Source organism: Dendrobates tinctorius, unplaced genomic scaffold (genome assembly GCF_039654945.1).
Source record: "Dendrobates tinctorius isolate UK_male_01 unplaced genomic scaffold, ASM3965494v1 ptg000037l, whole genome shotgun sequence".
Lineage (NCBI taxonomy): Eukaryota > Metazoa > Chordata > Amphibia > Anura > Dendrobatidae > Dendrobates > Dendrobates tinctorius.
The window spans coordinates 8,547,823-8,561,082 of record NW_027361705.1 but is presented as its reverse complement, the minus strand read 5'-3'; the positions used below and the strand labels follow the sequence as shown (position 1 = coordinate 8,561,082).

Here is a 13,260-nt window from a genome sequence, read left to right as displayed (position 1 = left end):
AAAAGTAGCGAAGGACGGGATGTATGTTCTCCTATATGTAGACAATGTAATCATGTCTCATCAAGATAAAAAAGAAATTGCAAAGCTAGGTGAAATTCTCAACCAGCACTTTGAGACAAAGGACCTTGGATTTGTGACATATTATTTGGGAATTCAAATCCAGAGAGAGGAAGATGGGAGTTTTCTTCTCAACCAAAAGTTCTAAAATTTCCACAATACTAAACCAGCTTGGAATGTCAGAAGCCAAAGGTGTGTCCACACCAATGGATCCATTCTACTTAAAGTTGGAAGAAGAAGATCTGACAGCCAGCAAGGAGAGTTACAGACAAGCAGTGGGGGTGCTCCTGTACATCGCAACCACAACCCGTCCGGATATCACTGTCACAGTTGGAATTCTTTGCCGATGCATAAGCAAGCCACGCCAAAGAGACTGGAATGCAATTAAAAGAATTCTTAAATATCTTAAACAAACTCAAAGGCTAAATCTTAAGATATCTGCATCAGGAGATCTCACTCTCAGAGGTTATGTGGATGCAGATTGGGCTGGAGATTCAAGTGATCATAAATCAACAAGTGGTTACTTGTTCATGTTAGGAGAAAGTTCAATTTCTTGGTCTAGCAGAAAACAAGTGTCAGTCGCATTATCTTCTAAGGAAGCAGAATATATGGCTGCTGCTTGCGCAAGTCAAAAAGTAATTTGGTTGAAACAACGTTTGGAAGATTTGGCAAGCCATTAGCTCAACCAACAGTTATCTATGAGGCAACCAAGGATGCAATAAAATTGCCAGCAGTGAGAAGAATAGTGCAAGGACTAGAGATGAGCGACTTTGCCTTTTTTCGGGTCGAGTCGGGTTTCATGAAACCCGACTTTCTCAAAAGTCGGGTCCAATGAAATCGGCCGATTATCGTGAAAAGTCGAAGGCCGACTGAAACACGAAACCCAATGCAAGTCAATGAGGAAGAAAAGTCGGCAGTGAGTGGAGGCCAGGAAACACACCTACAGTGCCCATTTTAATGCCCAAAACATCAATTCTTATTACTTAAGCTTGTCAGCCTTAATTTACTTTATAATAATAGTCAGGCATTGAAAACTGGGGGTTTGTCACGTGCCCCGTCCTGAGTGACACGGCCAGCAGGCCGGTAACTGATACAACAGGACGTGGCATGTGTAATTGTCCTATGTGACGCGGCCCGCAGGCCGGTAACCAATACAATAAGACAAAGGGAAAAGGGAAAACCTGGGTAACAATAACAATGGCGGCCCTGCGATAGGGAAACAGGGAAGTGGAGACCTCCTGCACTCCCCTGAGTCAGTGTCTCTACACTCCTAGCGTTCCCTAGGCCGGTTCCGCACCGGGCGACGATCAGGAACCTCAAAACCCTGACTCGCCCTGCACCTAAACCCTCACTAGGGAATTGGTCGGTGCAGAAACTAATCCCACCACTGCACTAAACACACATAAGGAAAAGTGACAAAACAGGGGAACACCACTTAGCTTTGCTCTGTTGCTTACGCTCCCAGCAACAGAGCCCACCACCTGCGTGCATCTCTTCCTCCACCGTGACCGACATCTGGGTGCGCTGTCCAGAAACAGACCTTCTCAGCATCATAGTGCAGCCTTGGAGCAAACAGAGTCCACACCCGCGTGCAGCTGTCCAGAACCAGAGTCCCACAAATGAGTCCAGCTTTTCTACCAAACAGTCCAGCATGCTTGAGTCCAGCTCTCAGCAACCAAGTCCAGCATTTTGAGTGCAGCTCTTCACCACAGCTGCCAATCCACCAATCCATGCACGAACTCCTGGTAGACACCACAACTGCAACTCCACCATGCCATGCCAGCACTCCTTGCAGACACCATAGCTGACACTCCAGGAATCCCACTGAGCTGCCCGTGACTCTCATTTAGCTCCATCCTTCACCCAGGCTTGCTTGCAAATGAATACTTTATCACCAACAGTGATTAACACACCTGATACTCTCTTATAGAGCTATCACACCTGATACCTAATTATGTGCACAAACTAAGGTAACCAAAGTGCAATGACCCTAATGGCCACCGGGGGGAAAACTACCCTTGGCACACAGCCAAGGAAAAAAAAAAAGGTTACCTTGTGCATTTACTCTGTCAGATCCACCCTGGATCATGACAGGGTTATTTGGCTTAAGTTGTGGGGGGGTAGGGCTAGCTCCAGATTTTTGTGGGCCCAGGGCCAAAGAGTGTCAATGGGCTCCTTTAACACATGCCACAAGTCATGATCCTCTGTTTCGGCAGAGAAATAGCGGTATAGTACAATGAAAAATACTTCACTTCTTACATCTCAGGACTGATATCCATTTTAAATTCTCCAATAGCTCCAAAAACGGACAGTATATTACTCCATACAGTATTATGGCCACCGCATAGTGCGCTATACAGAGTAATGAGGCCCATATATTTCTCCATACAGAATCATTGGTCCCATATAATATTTGAAACAGTATATGATGAGCTCCACATAATGCTACAGTATACTGTATGTTGGTCCCCATGAATGAAGCTCCACTGTGTTATGGGCCAAATAATGCTCCATATATAATGGGCCCCATTTCTAATGCTCCAGTGCATAATGAATCATAGAATCATAGAATCATAGAATTGTAGAGTTGGAAGAGACCTCCTGGGCCATCTGGTCCAACCCCCTGCTCAAAGCAGGATTCGCTAAATCATCCTAGTCAGATGTCTGTCCAGCCTCTGTTTGAAGACTTCCATTGAAGGAGAACTCACCACTTCTTGTGGCAGCCTGTTCAACTCATTGATCACTCTAACTGTCAAAAAGTTTTTTCTAATATCTAATCTGTGTCTCCTCCCATTCAGTTTCATCCCATTGCTTCTAGTCTTTCCTTGTGCAAATGAGAATAAAGTTGATCCTTCTACAATGTGACAGCCCTTTAGATATTTATAGACAGCTATTAAGTCTCCTCTCAGTCTTCTCTTTTGCAAACTAAATATTCCCAAATCCTGCAACCTTTCCTCATAAGACAGGGTTTGCAGACCGGTCACCATTCTGGTCGCTCTTTTCTGAACTTGCTCCAGTTTGTTGATGTCTTTTTTAAAATGTGGTGCCCAAAACTGGACACAATATTCCAGATGAGGTCTGACCAAAGAGGAGTTGAGGGAAATAATGACTTCACGTGATCTAGACTGTATGCTTCTGTTAATACATCCTAGAATTGCATTTGCCTTTTTTGCTGCTGCATCACACTGTTGACTCATATTCAGTCTGTGATCTATTAGTATACCCAAGTCTTTTTCACATGTGCTGTTGCTTAGCCCTATTCCTCCCATTCTGTATATGCTTTTTTCATTTTTATTGCCCAGATTTAGTACTTTGCATTTTTCCCTGTTAAAAACCATTCTGTTAGTTGCTGCCCACTTCTCCAGTTTATTTATATCTTTTTGAATCCTCTCTCTCTTCTGTAGTATTAGCTATCCCTCCTAGCTTTGTGTCATCAGCAAATTTAATCAGTTTACCCTCAATTCCATCATCTAAATCGTTGATAAAGATGTTGAACAATACAGGGCCCAGGACAGAGCCCTGTGGTACCCCACTTGAGACATTCTTCCAACTGGATGTGCAGCCATTTACGACCACTCTTTGGGTCCGATCACTAAGCCAGTTATGAATTCACCTAACAGTTGCCTTGTCCATTCCATACTTAGTCATTTTTTTCAATAAGGATTGTATGAGATACTTTGTCAAATGCTTTGCTGAACTCAAGATATACTATATCTACAGCATTTCCTTCATCTACCCAATCAGTGATTCCGTCGTAGAAGGAAATTAAGTTAGTCTGACATGACTTATTAGTTACAAACCCATGCTGACTCTGTTTAATCACTTCATTCTTATCCAGGTACTGACATACATGTTGTTTAATAATTTGTTCAAAGATCTTTCCTGGTATAGAAGTCAGACTCACCGGCCTATAGTTGCCTGAGTCCACCTTCTTCCCCTTTTTGAAGATAGGAACAACATTTGTTCTTCTCCAGTCTTCTGGGACTTCTCCTGTTCTCCAAGAATTTTCAAAGATTATGGAGAGGGGCCCTGTAAATGCTGCTCTAGTGTCTGATGTTCACCTTTGGAATGCTCCAGTGTATGGTGGGCCTCATATATCATTCTCCAGAGTATAGTGCGCCCCAAAAATAGCTGTCCCTACATTGAAAACAATTAAATAAGTCTCCTAGCTAGGAAATCCCTGTACTAGTCTGGACTCCTCGTCGTCCCCATCTTCCATCTCACTGCACTTGGACTGTTTAGGCAGAGGGCGTACAGACGTGATGTCATCGCGCTCTCTGACCAGAATGTCACTGTCAGGAAAAGCGGAAGACGTCACAGCGGTGGAGCAGGGAGAGGTAAGTATTTCAACTTTGCAAGAGCTGTGATCCTGAGCAAGCAAGGGGGGCCCACTCGATGGCGACGGCACTGGCACAGGGCCCCTCATAGTACGCCGGTGTGTCTGATGGCGGGTGTGCATCCCCACCGTCAGAGACACTTGATTCTACTATGAGGGACCTTGCGCCAGTGCTATTGCCAAAGAGTGTGCCCACCCACCTGTCCAGGGCAACGGCACTCGCATGGGTGTGTGTGCCAGGTGGTCACCCCGGCCCTGTGGGGGGAGGCAGCCCAGTAAGGGAGGTGGAAAAATTGGCATATGTTGATGTTGGACATTCAGCAGCTGCAAATGGAGTAATTGGAGAAGTCCGCAGAAGAGGAGGACAAAAGCAAGCCATTTTTCTGGCAACCTACGTGTCAGCAGGGGGAGGTGGGACAAAATCCTTTGAAACCCATGCATGGTTCATTTTAATAAAGGTTAGATCATCAACATTTTGGGTCGACAGATGGGTCCTTTTTTCTGTCAGGATTAACACAGCAGCACTGAAGACTCATTCAGATAAGACACTAGCAGCAGGGCAAGCGAGCTCCTGTAAGGCATATTGTGCCAATTCAGGCCAAGTGTCAAGTTTACTGGCCCAATAGTCAAAGGGGAATGACCGGTGAGGGAGAACATCGATATGGGAGGAGAAGTAGTTTGTTACCATAGTTGATAACTGTCACTTTCGATCGATGCAGTATTACCAGTCGTGTGAGAGGTACTTGAAATATCAGTCCACAACATGGTCATGAAAACCCTGTGTCCAACGCCACTTCGGCTGTGTGCACCATGAACACCTCTTTCATGTTGCCCCCTACAGCTTGTTGGAAAAATATCACCATTGCTGTGTGCTGGGAATGCCTCAAACAAACGGTTTACCAGAGTTGCTTGTTTGTTAGCCAATATTAGCTCTAGGTTCTCCTGTGGCATGATGTTTTGGAATTTGCATTTATAGCATGGATCCAGGATGATGGCCAACCAGTAGTCATCATCGTTCATCATTTTGGCAATGCGGGGGTCCCTTTTAAGGATCAGCAAGGCATAATCAGACATGTGGGCCAATGTTCCAGGTGTCAATGATGCACTGCGAGTGCTGGGTGGAGGAGCACTTTCTGGCAAATTCACATCCCTCCAGTCACGCACAAACCCTGTACCTGACCGTGCCACGCCAACATTTTTTCTTGCCCCCTGAAAAGCATCCTCCTCCCCAAAATAATCATGCCCATCATCCTCCTCCTCCTCCTCCTCCTCTTCTTCCTCCACCTCGTCCACGAGACTTCCCTGACCAGAAAATGGCTGACTGTCATCAAGGCTTCCCTCCTCCTCTTCCTCCTCGGCTGCAGACGCCCGCTCCTTAAGGTGCGTCAAAGTTTGCATGAGCAGACGCATAAGTGGGATGCTCATGCTTATGATGGCGTCGTCTGTGCTTACTAGCCGTGTGCATTCCTCAAAACACTGAATGACTTTACAGAGGTCTTTCAGCTTCGACCACTGCACACCAGACAACTCCATGTCTGCATGCAAACTGCCTGCCCATGTATCATCCCACAAATGAATTACAGCCTACCTCTGTTCGCACAGCCTCTGAACCATGTGCAGGGTGGAGTTGCACCATGTTGCAACGTCGATAATTAGGCGGTGCTTGGGAAGGTGGGGCAATCACTGCAGCTTCTGCATACAACTGGAGTGTACAGGCGACCGGCGGATGTGCGAGCACAGTCTTTGCACCTTATGGAGCAGGGGTGTTAACTCTGGATAATTATTGAGGAAGCATTGCACCACCAGGTTCAAGGTGTGAGCCAGGCAAGGTATGTGTCTGAGTTTTGAAAGGGCTATGGCAGCCACAAAATTCCGGCCGTTATCACTAACTACCTTGCCTGCCTCAAGATGTAGACTGCCCAGCCATGACTCAGTTTGTCGCTGCAAGTAGTCAGCTAGTACCTCCGCAGTGTGTCTGTTGTCGCCCAAACACATCATCTTCAACACAGCCTGCTGACGCTTACCACTAGCTGTTTGATAGTGGGACACCTCGTGTGCAACACTGGCAGCTGCGGATGGAGTGCTCGTGCGACTGCGCTCTGTGGATGAACTTTCGCTTCTGGAGGAGGAGGATGGTCGAACGCCTACAGCCAACTGTTTCCTATACCATGGGCTAGACAGCACTGTCTCACCGCCACTGTCCCCTGTGGACCATGCATCCACCACATTAACCCAGTGCGCAGTGATGGACACGTAACGGCCCTGGCCATGCCTACTGGACAATGCATCTGTTGTGAGGTGCACCTTTCCACTCACTGATTGCTTGAGTGCATGGACAATGCGGTCTTTCACATGCACGTGGAGGGCTGGGATGGCTTTTCACGAAAAGAAGTGCCGACTGGGTAGGTCATAGCGTGGTACTGCGTAGACCATGAGCTCGCGGAAAGCTTTGCTTTCAAACAACCGATAGGGCATCATCTCTAACGAGATTAGTTTGGCAATGTGGGCATTCAAAGCCAGTGTACGTGGATGAGAGGATGAGTACTTTCTTGTCCTACTCAGAGTCTCTGGTAGGGTGAGCTGGACTTGAGAGCTACATATGGTGGAACTAGCGGTGGACATGGCGGACTGAGAGAGGGTTGGTGATGGTGATGGTGTTGGTGGTGTTGCTGATGGCCTAGATTCAGTCTTTCATAGCAATAACATTGTGATTCCATGACTGCTTTGCCCTTGCGACGACACCTCAACATTTGCTGCTGGTGGTGTGCTAACCGGTGGGCTTACAGTGGGGGAAGCGATGTAGCGTTGCAGACTACCTTCATTCGGAGCAGGTGCACATGTGGTACGTGACGTTTGGTAGTCCGTCCACACTTGCAAGTGCATGGTGGTTAAATATCTAAGCATGTAACTGGAATTCAAATTTCTCAGATTTTTCCCTCGGCTAAAGGTCTTTGGGCACTTCTTACAGATAACTTTTGCCTGATCATTAGGATTTTCTTCAAAAAAGTGCCACACTGCACTCTTCCTACTATGGAAGACATTTTGAGACCTGGCATGCTCTGCTAATTTGACCGTCTGGCCAAGCTGTCCTGCAACTCTTTTGTTTTTTGTAACATGTTTTTGGACTGCTACGGTCCTGCCAGATAAGAGCTGTTGCGATTTCTTTGCCTGCTGCGGATCCTCCTCCTCTTCTGAGCTATTGGCAGCGGCACCTTCTTCCCCCAATGGATGCCAATCTGGGTCAACAACTGGGTCATCCATCACCTCCTCTTCAATTTCATGTGCACCTTCCTCTGTGTCACCGTGTAAAGTGGTATAGTATGCGGGAAGGGGCACCTGAGTTTCATCAGGGTCTGATTCTGCCTCAGTACACTGCGAGGACAATGTAGTGCTCTGAGTGAATGTACCAGCAGAAAAATCTCCATGTCAGATTCATCTTGGACTGGGTAATTCATGATTTGACTTGCTAACCCAGGCATGGTATGTGAAAAGAGCCCCATGGAGTAATCAGTAGTGTGGCCCGCCACATCCTTCACTTTTGGTAGGGGTGAAGGACACAAGGAAAGGTGTTGTTCCTGACCAGGAGCCTCCAATGACGACTTAGTGTTTTTATTTTTTGAAACTTCAGAAGAGGAGGCGAGAGAGCTGGAGGCTGTGTCAGCAATGTAAGCCAAAACTTGTTCCTGAAGCTCCAGCTTTAAAATTTTTTTTACCTACTCCCAGAAAAGAGAGCCTTCGAGGCCTTGTGGAGCCAGATGATGATGCAGGCTCAAAACCTCCTGCCTTAGGTGCTATTGTGCTTTTGCCACTACCAACAGATGCAACACCAACACCATCGGGACCAGCTGGCAACTCCCACCCACTTCCATGGCGTTTTCCACCATACTTGCTCATTTTTGTGAAAATGTACACAAAATACCACCAGCTATATGGTACTGTAAAACAATGTAGAAGGTGTATCTACTATTGGTGAGAATTTTAATCTCACTAGAGATTTGAGGATGCTGAACTATTGTCTCAGGCCCAGTAGAGATTACACCTCAATGTAACAGACTGAAATTGGATGGTGTATGACAAGGTGTAGGGTGTCTATAGGATTGGTGAGAATTTGAATCTCACTATAGATTTGAGGACGCACAACTATTGTCTCAGGCCCAGTAGAGATTACGCCTCAATGTAACAGGCTGAATTTGGATGGTGAATGACAAGGTGGAGCGTGTCTATAGGATTGGTGAAAATTTGGATCTCACTATAGATTTGAGGATGCAGAACTATTGTCTCTGGCCCAGGAGAGATTACACATCAATGTAACAGGCTGAAATTGGATGGTGTATGACAAGGTGGAGGGTGTCTATAGGATTGGTGAGATTTTGGATCTCACTAGAGATTTGAGGACGCTGACAATGATGCTCTCAGTCCAAGTATGGAAGCAGGCAGCCTAATAAGCAGGACTGCTGCACAGTGCACACACAAAAGGGTGGAAAAATGAATGTTTGGTAACTGCAGAAAAGAGGAAGAAAAGTATTTTTGCTTTTAAAAAAGCAGTTTGCACAGCAGTGTGCAAACAGCAATGCAGCTATCAGAGAGCCTTATAAGGCAGCCTAATAACCAACTGAGCTGATGCACAAAAATAGAGCCTCCCCTGTCACTGCACACAAAGTGTTGTGTTGTAAGTGGAAATCGCTAACAGCAGAAGCAGTTTTTTGGTTCTTCTTCCCTGCCTAACACTCTCCCTACAGAATCAGCAGCAGCAGCTCTCCCTATGCTAAGATCGGCATAAGTAAGATGGAGGTCGGCGTTCACGCCCTTTTATAGCCACTGTGACGCTACACAAAGCCAGCCAATCACTTCAATCACTTGCATGCCCTTCTCAAAGATGGTGGTGACCGATGCCTATGTCATCGCGTTGCCCACAGTGTGCGTCCTCCATCATTGGCTGAAAAAGGGCGCTGGAAGCATCTTTTGAAACGCGACTTTGGCGCTCTGGTCGCCGACCTCGTGGCCGACCTCACGCTATGGTCGCGTTTCGTTTCATGAAACCCGACTTCAGCAAAAGTCGGTGACTTTTGAATATGACCGACCCGTTTCGCTCAACTCTAGCAAGGACTAAGCACATTGATGTAAAACATCACTACTTACATGACTTAGTGGAACGTGGTGTACTCGAGTATGTTTATTGCAAGTCTGACAAGATGATAGCTGATAGTATGACAAAGCCATTATCAAGAGCCAAGTTTGTGGACTTCAGAACTGCAATGGGACTAACATAATAGGTAGTTGTTGATTGGGGGTGTTAGTCCAATATGTTAGTGCAATAACTCCGTTCCTGTCTATGAGTGTTTAGTTGCTAGATTTGTATGCTGTTCATAACGTTAGAACCAAAAAAAACCTCCCAGAGGCTCACACAGGGAAAGCATGTCACTGTATTTCCTGTTTTTCCTGTATCTGTGTATGAGAGAAGCAGCCTGCTGTAGATGCTGCACAGATAGAAACACAAATGATTTATTCCTGATCTGTGAAGCTTATCATATATTGTTCCTGTTTTCCTGAATAAAGAAGCTCTGTTGTCACTAGGGATGAGCGATATTGACCGATATTGTATCGGAATTCCGATTTCCGATATTGAAAAAATATCGATATCGGAATTTCCGATTTCCGATATCAATGCAAGTCAATAGGAGAAAAAAATCGGAATTACAAAATGACCACTTCAGTGCTATATAATGGATAAAATGGAGGGGAAACACCTCAGGATAATGGGGAAGGAGTTTGCAGAGGCAGAGGAGCAAAAAAATCGCTAGAAAAATGCACAGAGCGAAAGCTGTAGCAGGAAAACTGGTCACCATCTTCTTAACAGCGGTGTTTTTTCTTTGGGTTAGGATTAGTTGGGGTAGGGTTAAGGTTTATGGTTAGTTGGGTAAGGTTTAGGGTTTAGGGTTAGTAGGGTTAGGGATAAGGGTTAGGGATAGATAGGGTTATGGTTAGGGTTAGTAGGGTAAGGGTTAGGGGTTAGGGTTAGTTAGGGTTAGGGTTATGCTTATGGATAGTAGGGTTAGGGTTAGGGGTTAGGGTTTAGGGTTAGGGTTAGTTAGGGTAAGGGTTATGCTTATGGTTAGTAGGGTTAGGGGTTAAGGTTAGTAGGGTTAGGGGTTATGGTTAGTAGGGTTAGGGGGTTAGGGTTAGTAGGGTTAGGGGTTAGGATTAGTAGGGTTATGGTTAGGGGTTAGGGTTAGGTAAGGGTTAGGGGTTAGGGTTAGTAGAGTCAGGGTTTACGGTCAGGGTTATGCTTATAGTTAGTAGGGTTAGGGTTAGTAGGGTTAGGGTTTAGGGTTATGCTTATGATTAGTAGGGTTAGGGGTTAGGGTTAGTATGTTTAGGGTTACGGTTATGCTTATGGTTAGCAGGGTTAGGGGCTAGGGTTAGGGTTTAGGGTTAGTAGGGTTAGGGTAAGGGTTAGGGGTTAGGGTTAGTTAGGGTTAGTAGAGTCAGGGTTTACGGTTAGGGTTATGCTTATAGTTAGTAGGGTTAGGGTTAGTAGGGTTAGGGTTTAGGGTTATGCTTATGATTAGTAGGTATAGGGTTAGTGGTTAGGGTTAGTAGGGTTAGGGTTACGGTTATTCTTATGGTTAGCAGGGTTAGGGGCTAGGGTTAGGGTTTAGGGTTAGTAGGGTTAGGGTAAGGGTTAGGGGTTAGGGTTAGTTAGGGTTAGGGTTAGTGGTAAGGTTTAAGGGTTAGGGGTTAGGGATAGTTAGGATTAGGGTTAGTGATTTTACATTATTAAATTAAAACTGCCAGTGGTGGTGTGAATATGCCCTTTGACTGACATGTGTCTGCGTTCAGCTCACCTTGCTTTGCAGGGAGTATCCAGGAGCACCACGTGGAGGAATGGATACACTCCCTTTAAACCATGCTTAGTCTTCTTCTGCTTTCCGATTTCCGATTTCCGATGTGAAAAAATATCGGAATCGGAAATCGGAATTCCGATATCTCAAATATCGGGCCGATTTCCGATATTTCAATATCGGAAAGCTCATCCCTAGTTGTCACATGTTTGGAGAGTATCCTGAATAATCTGTTGCCAACACAACTTCAGTGCAATCCCAGACAAATGTGCTGTCTATACAGTTCAAGTCCAAATTTTTTGATTAGGGTCTTTGATTTTAAGGATACCTTTCTTTCTCATTTCCAAAACATCAGTCCCTTTAATCGAATTTGACCAGCACTTTTTGGTCTCTCTAAGGCTGGTTTCACGCTAGCGTTTTATCGTGCAGCACATCGTGCGCTATCGGTCGAATGCGCAATGGTCCCCTATCTTTAAAATGGCGGGCACAGTGTCTAGCGATTGCACGTGCTCATCAGTGTTTTCATGCACTGCGCATTTTCCTGGTGTGCTCCCAGACACGCCAGACGCTACATGTTGCATTTTTTGTTCCGCCAAACCTCGTAAAAAAATCACATGCGCGCAAAAAATAACATTACAGTCTATGGGGTCGCTGGCGTGCGTGTGGTCGTGCACACGTCAGCGCTTTTTGCATGCACGCGATTTTAGAGTAAACAATGTCAAGACACTGGTTTAAACAACGCCCTACACAAGCAACATTGTTTGGGAGGAGTGTGCATAAAAGAAGGTATCTGCAGTGGCAGACCACTTACTCTCCAGACAGCCTTGAAGAGATAAGACAGCCTTGAACAGACAAGAGCCTTCCAACTTTGGATACAAGCTGCAGCAGCCAAAATGTGAGTATTCTTCAACATAATGTCTGCCTGTCCTTTCAAATTTATTATGTACTCATTTTTTTTTGTTTAAATTCCAGCATGTCTTTTGGATCGGAATATTCTCCATTACTGCAAGAACTGGCCCAAGCAGAGCGTGAGGTGAGGATCTTGCTGCCTTTGGGTAAGTATAGCTGCCTCTACAAATGTGTAATAATTTTTTTTCTTTACCGACATCGTTATTGGACCCAGCAAGTGAGGTGGAACAGCGTGAGCAGCCTAGCCAAGTCCCAGCAAGGAAACGGATTGTAAATATATAGACTTTGAATGTCCTTTTTTTAAATTTAATTTTTCACTTCCTTTTTTTCTGTCCTGTTTTTCATCTTCTATCTTGCTTCTTTTCTGTTTCTTTTTCTATCTTTTTCATTCTCCAAAATTTCCAAGATTATAATGTTTTTTTTTCTACGTTCCACAACGGGATGAAGACATTTACTTGGACAACGACGCTCTGATCCGCCTGGTCCAGGAGCGTGTCCCATTGTGGGACAGCCGTGACCAGCAGTACAAGGACACTGTGGTGACCCGGCAGCTTTGGAATGAGGTGGCCACAGTGATGATGGATGGCTGGGACAGCGCCTCTCCAACTTCCAAAAAGGCGTTTAGTGAGTATTTACATGCTCTGTGATGCCGCATTGACTCTTGTTCCTGATGATACTGGTGTGTTTCCTGCTAGAATATATTCTAGCAGTAAACACAACAGTGTCCTCAGGATCAACAGTGACTGCATTGTGTATTGTACTGCTGTATTGATCCTGCTTTCACTCTTGCTTCTGATGATACTGGTGTGTTTCCCGCTAGAATATATTCTACCAGTAGACACAACAGTGATCTCAGGATCAACAGTGACTGCATTGTGTATTGTACTGCTGTATTGATCCTGCTTTGACTCTTGCTCCTGATGATACAGGTGTATTTCCTGCTAGATATATTCTAGTAGGAAACACAACAGTGTCCTCAGGATCAACAGTGACTGCATTGTGTATTTTACTTCTGTATTGTTCCTGCTTTGACTCTTGCTCCTGATGATACTAGTGTGTTCCCTGCTAGAATATATTCTAGCATTAAACACAAAAGTGTCCTCAGGATAAACAGTG

At 45.4% G+C, this 13,260-nt stretch overlaps 1 pseudogene; it reads left to right on the top strand.

Annotated features, from left to right (window-relative positions):
- Positions 1-233: 233 nt before the first annotated feature.
- On the top strand, positions 234-12,982 carry LOC141088113 (uncharacterized; annotated as a pseudogene).
- Positions 12,983-13,260: the final 278 nt, after the last annotated feature.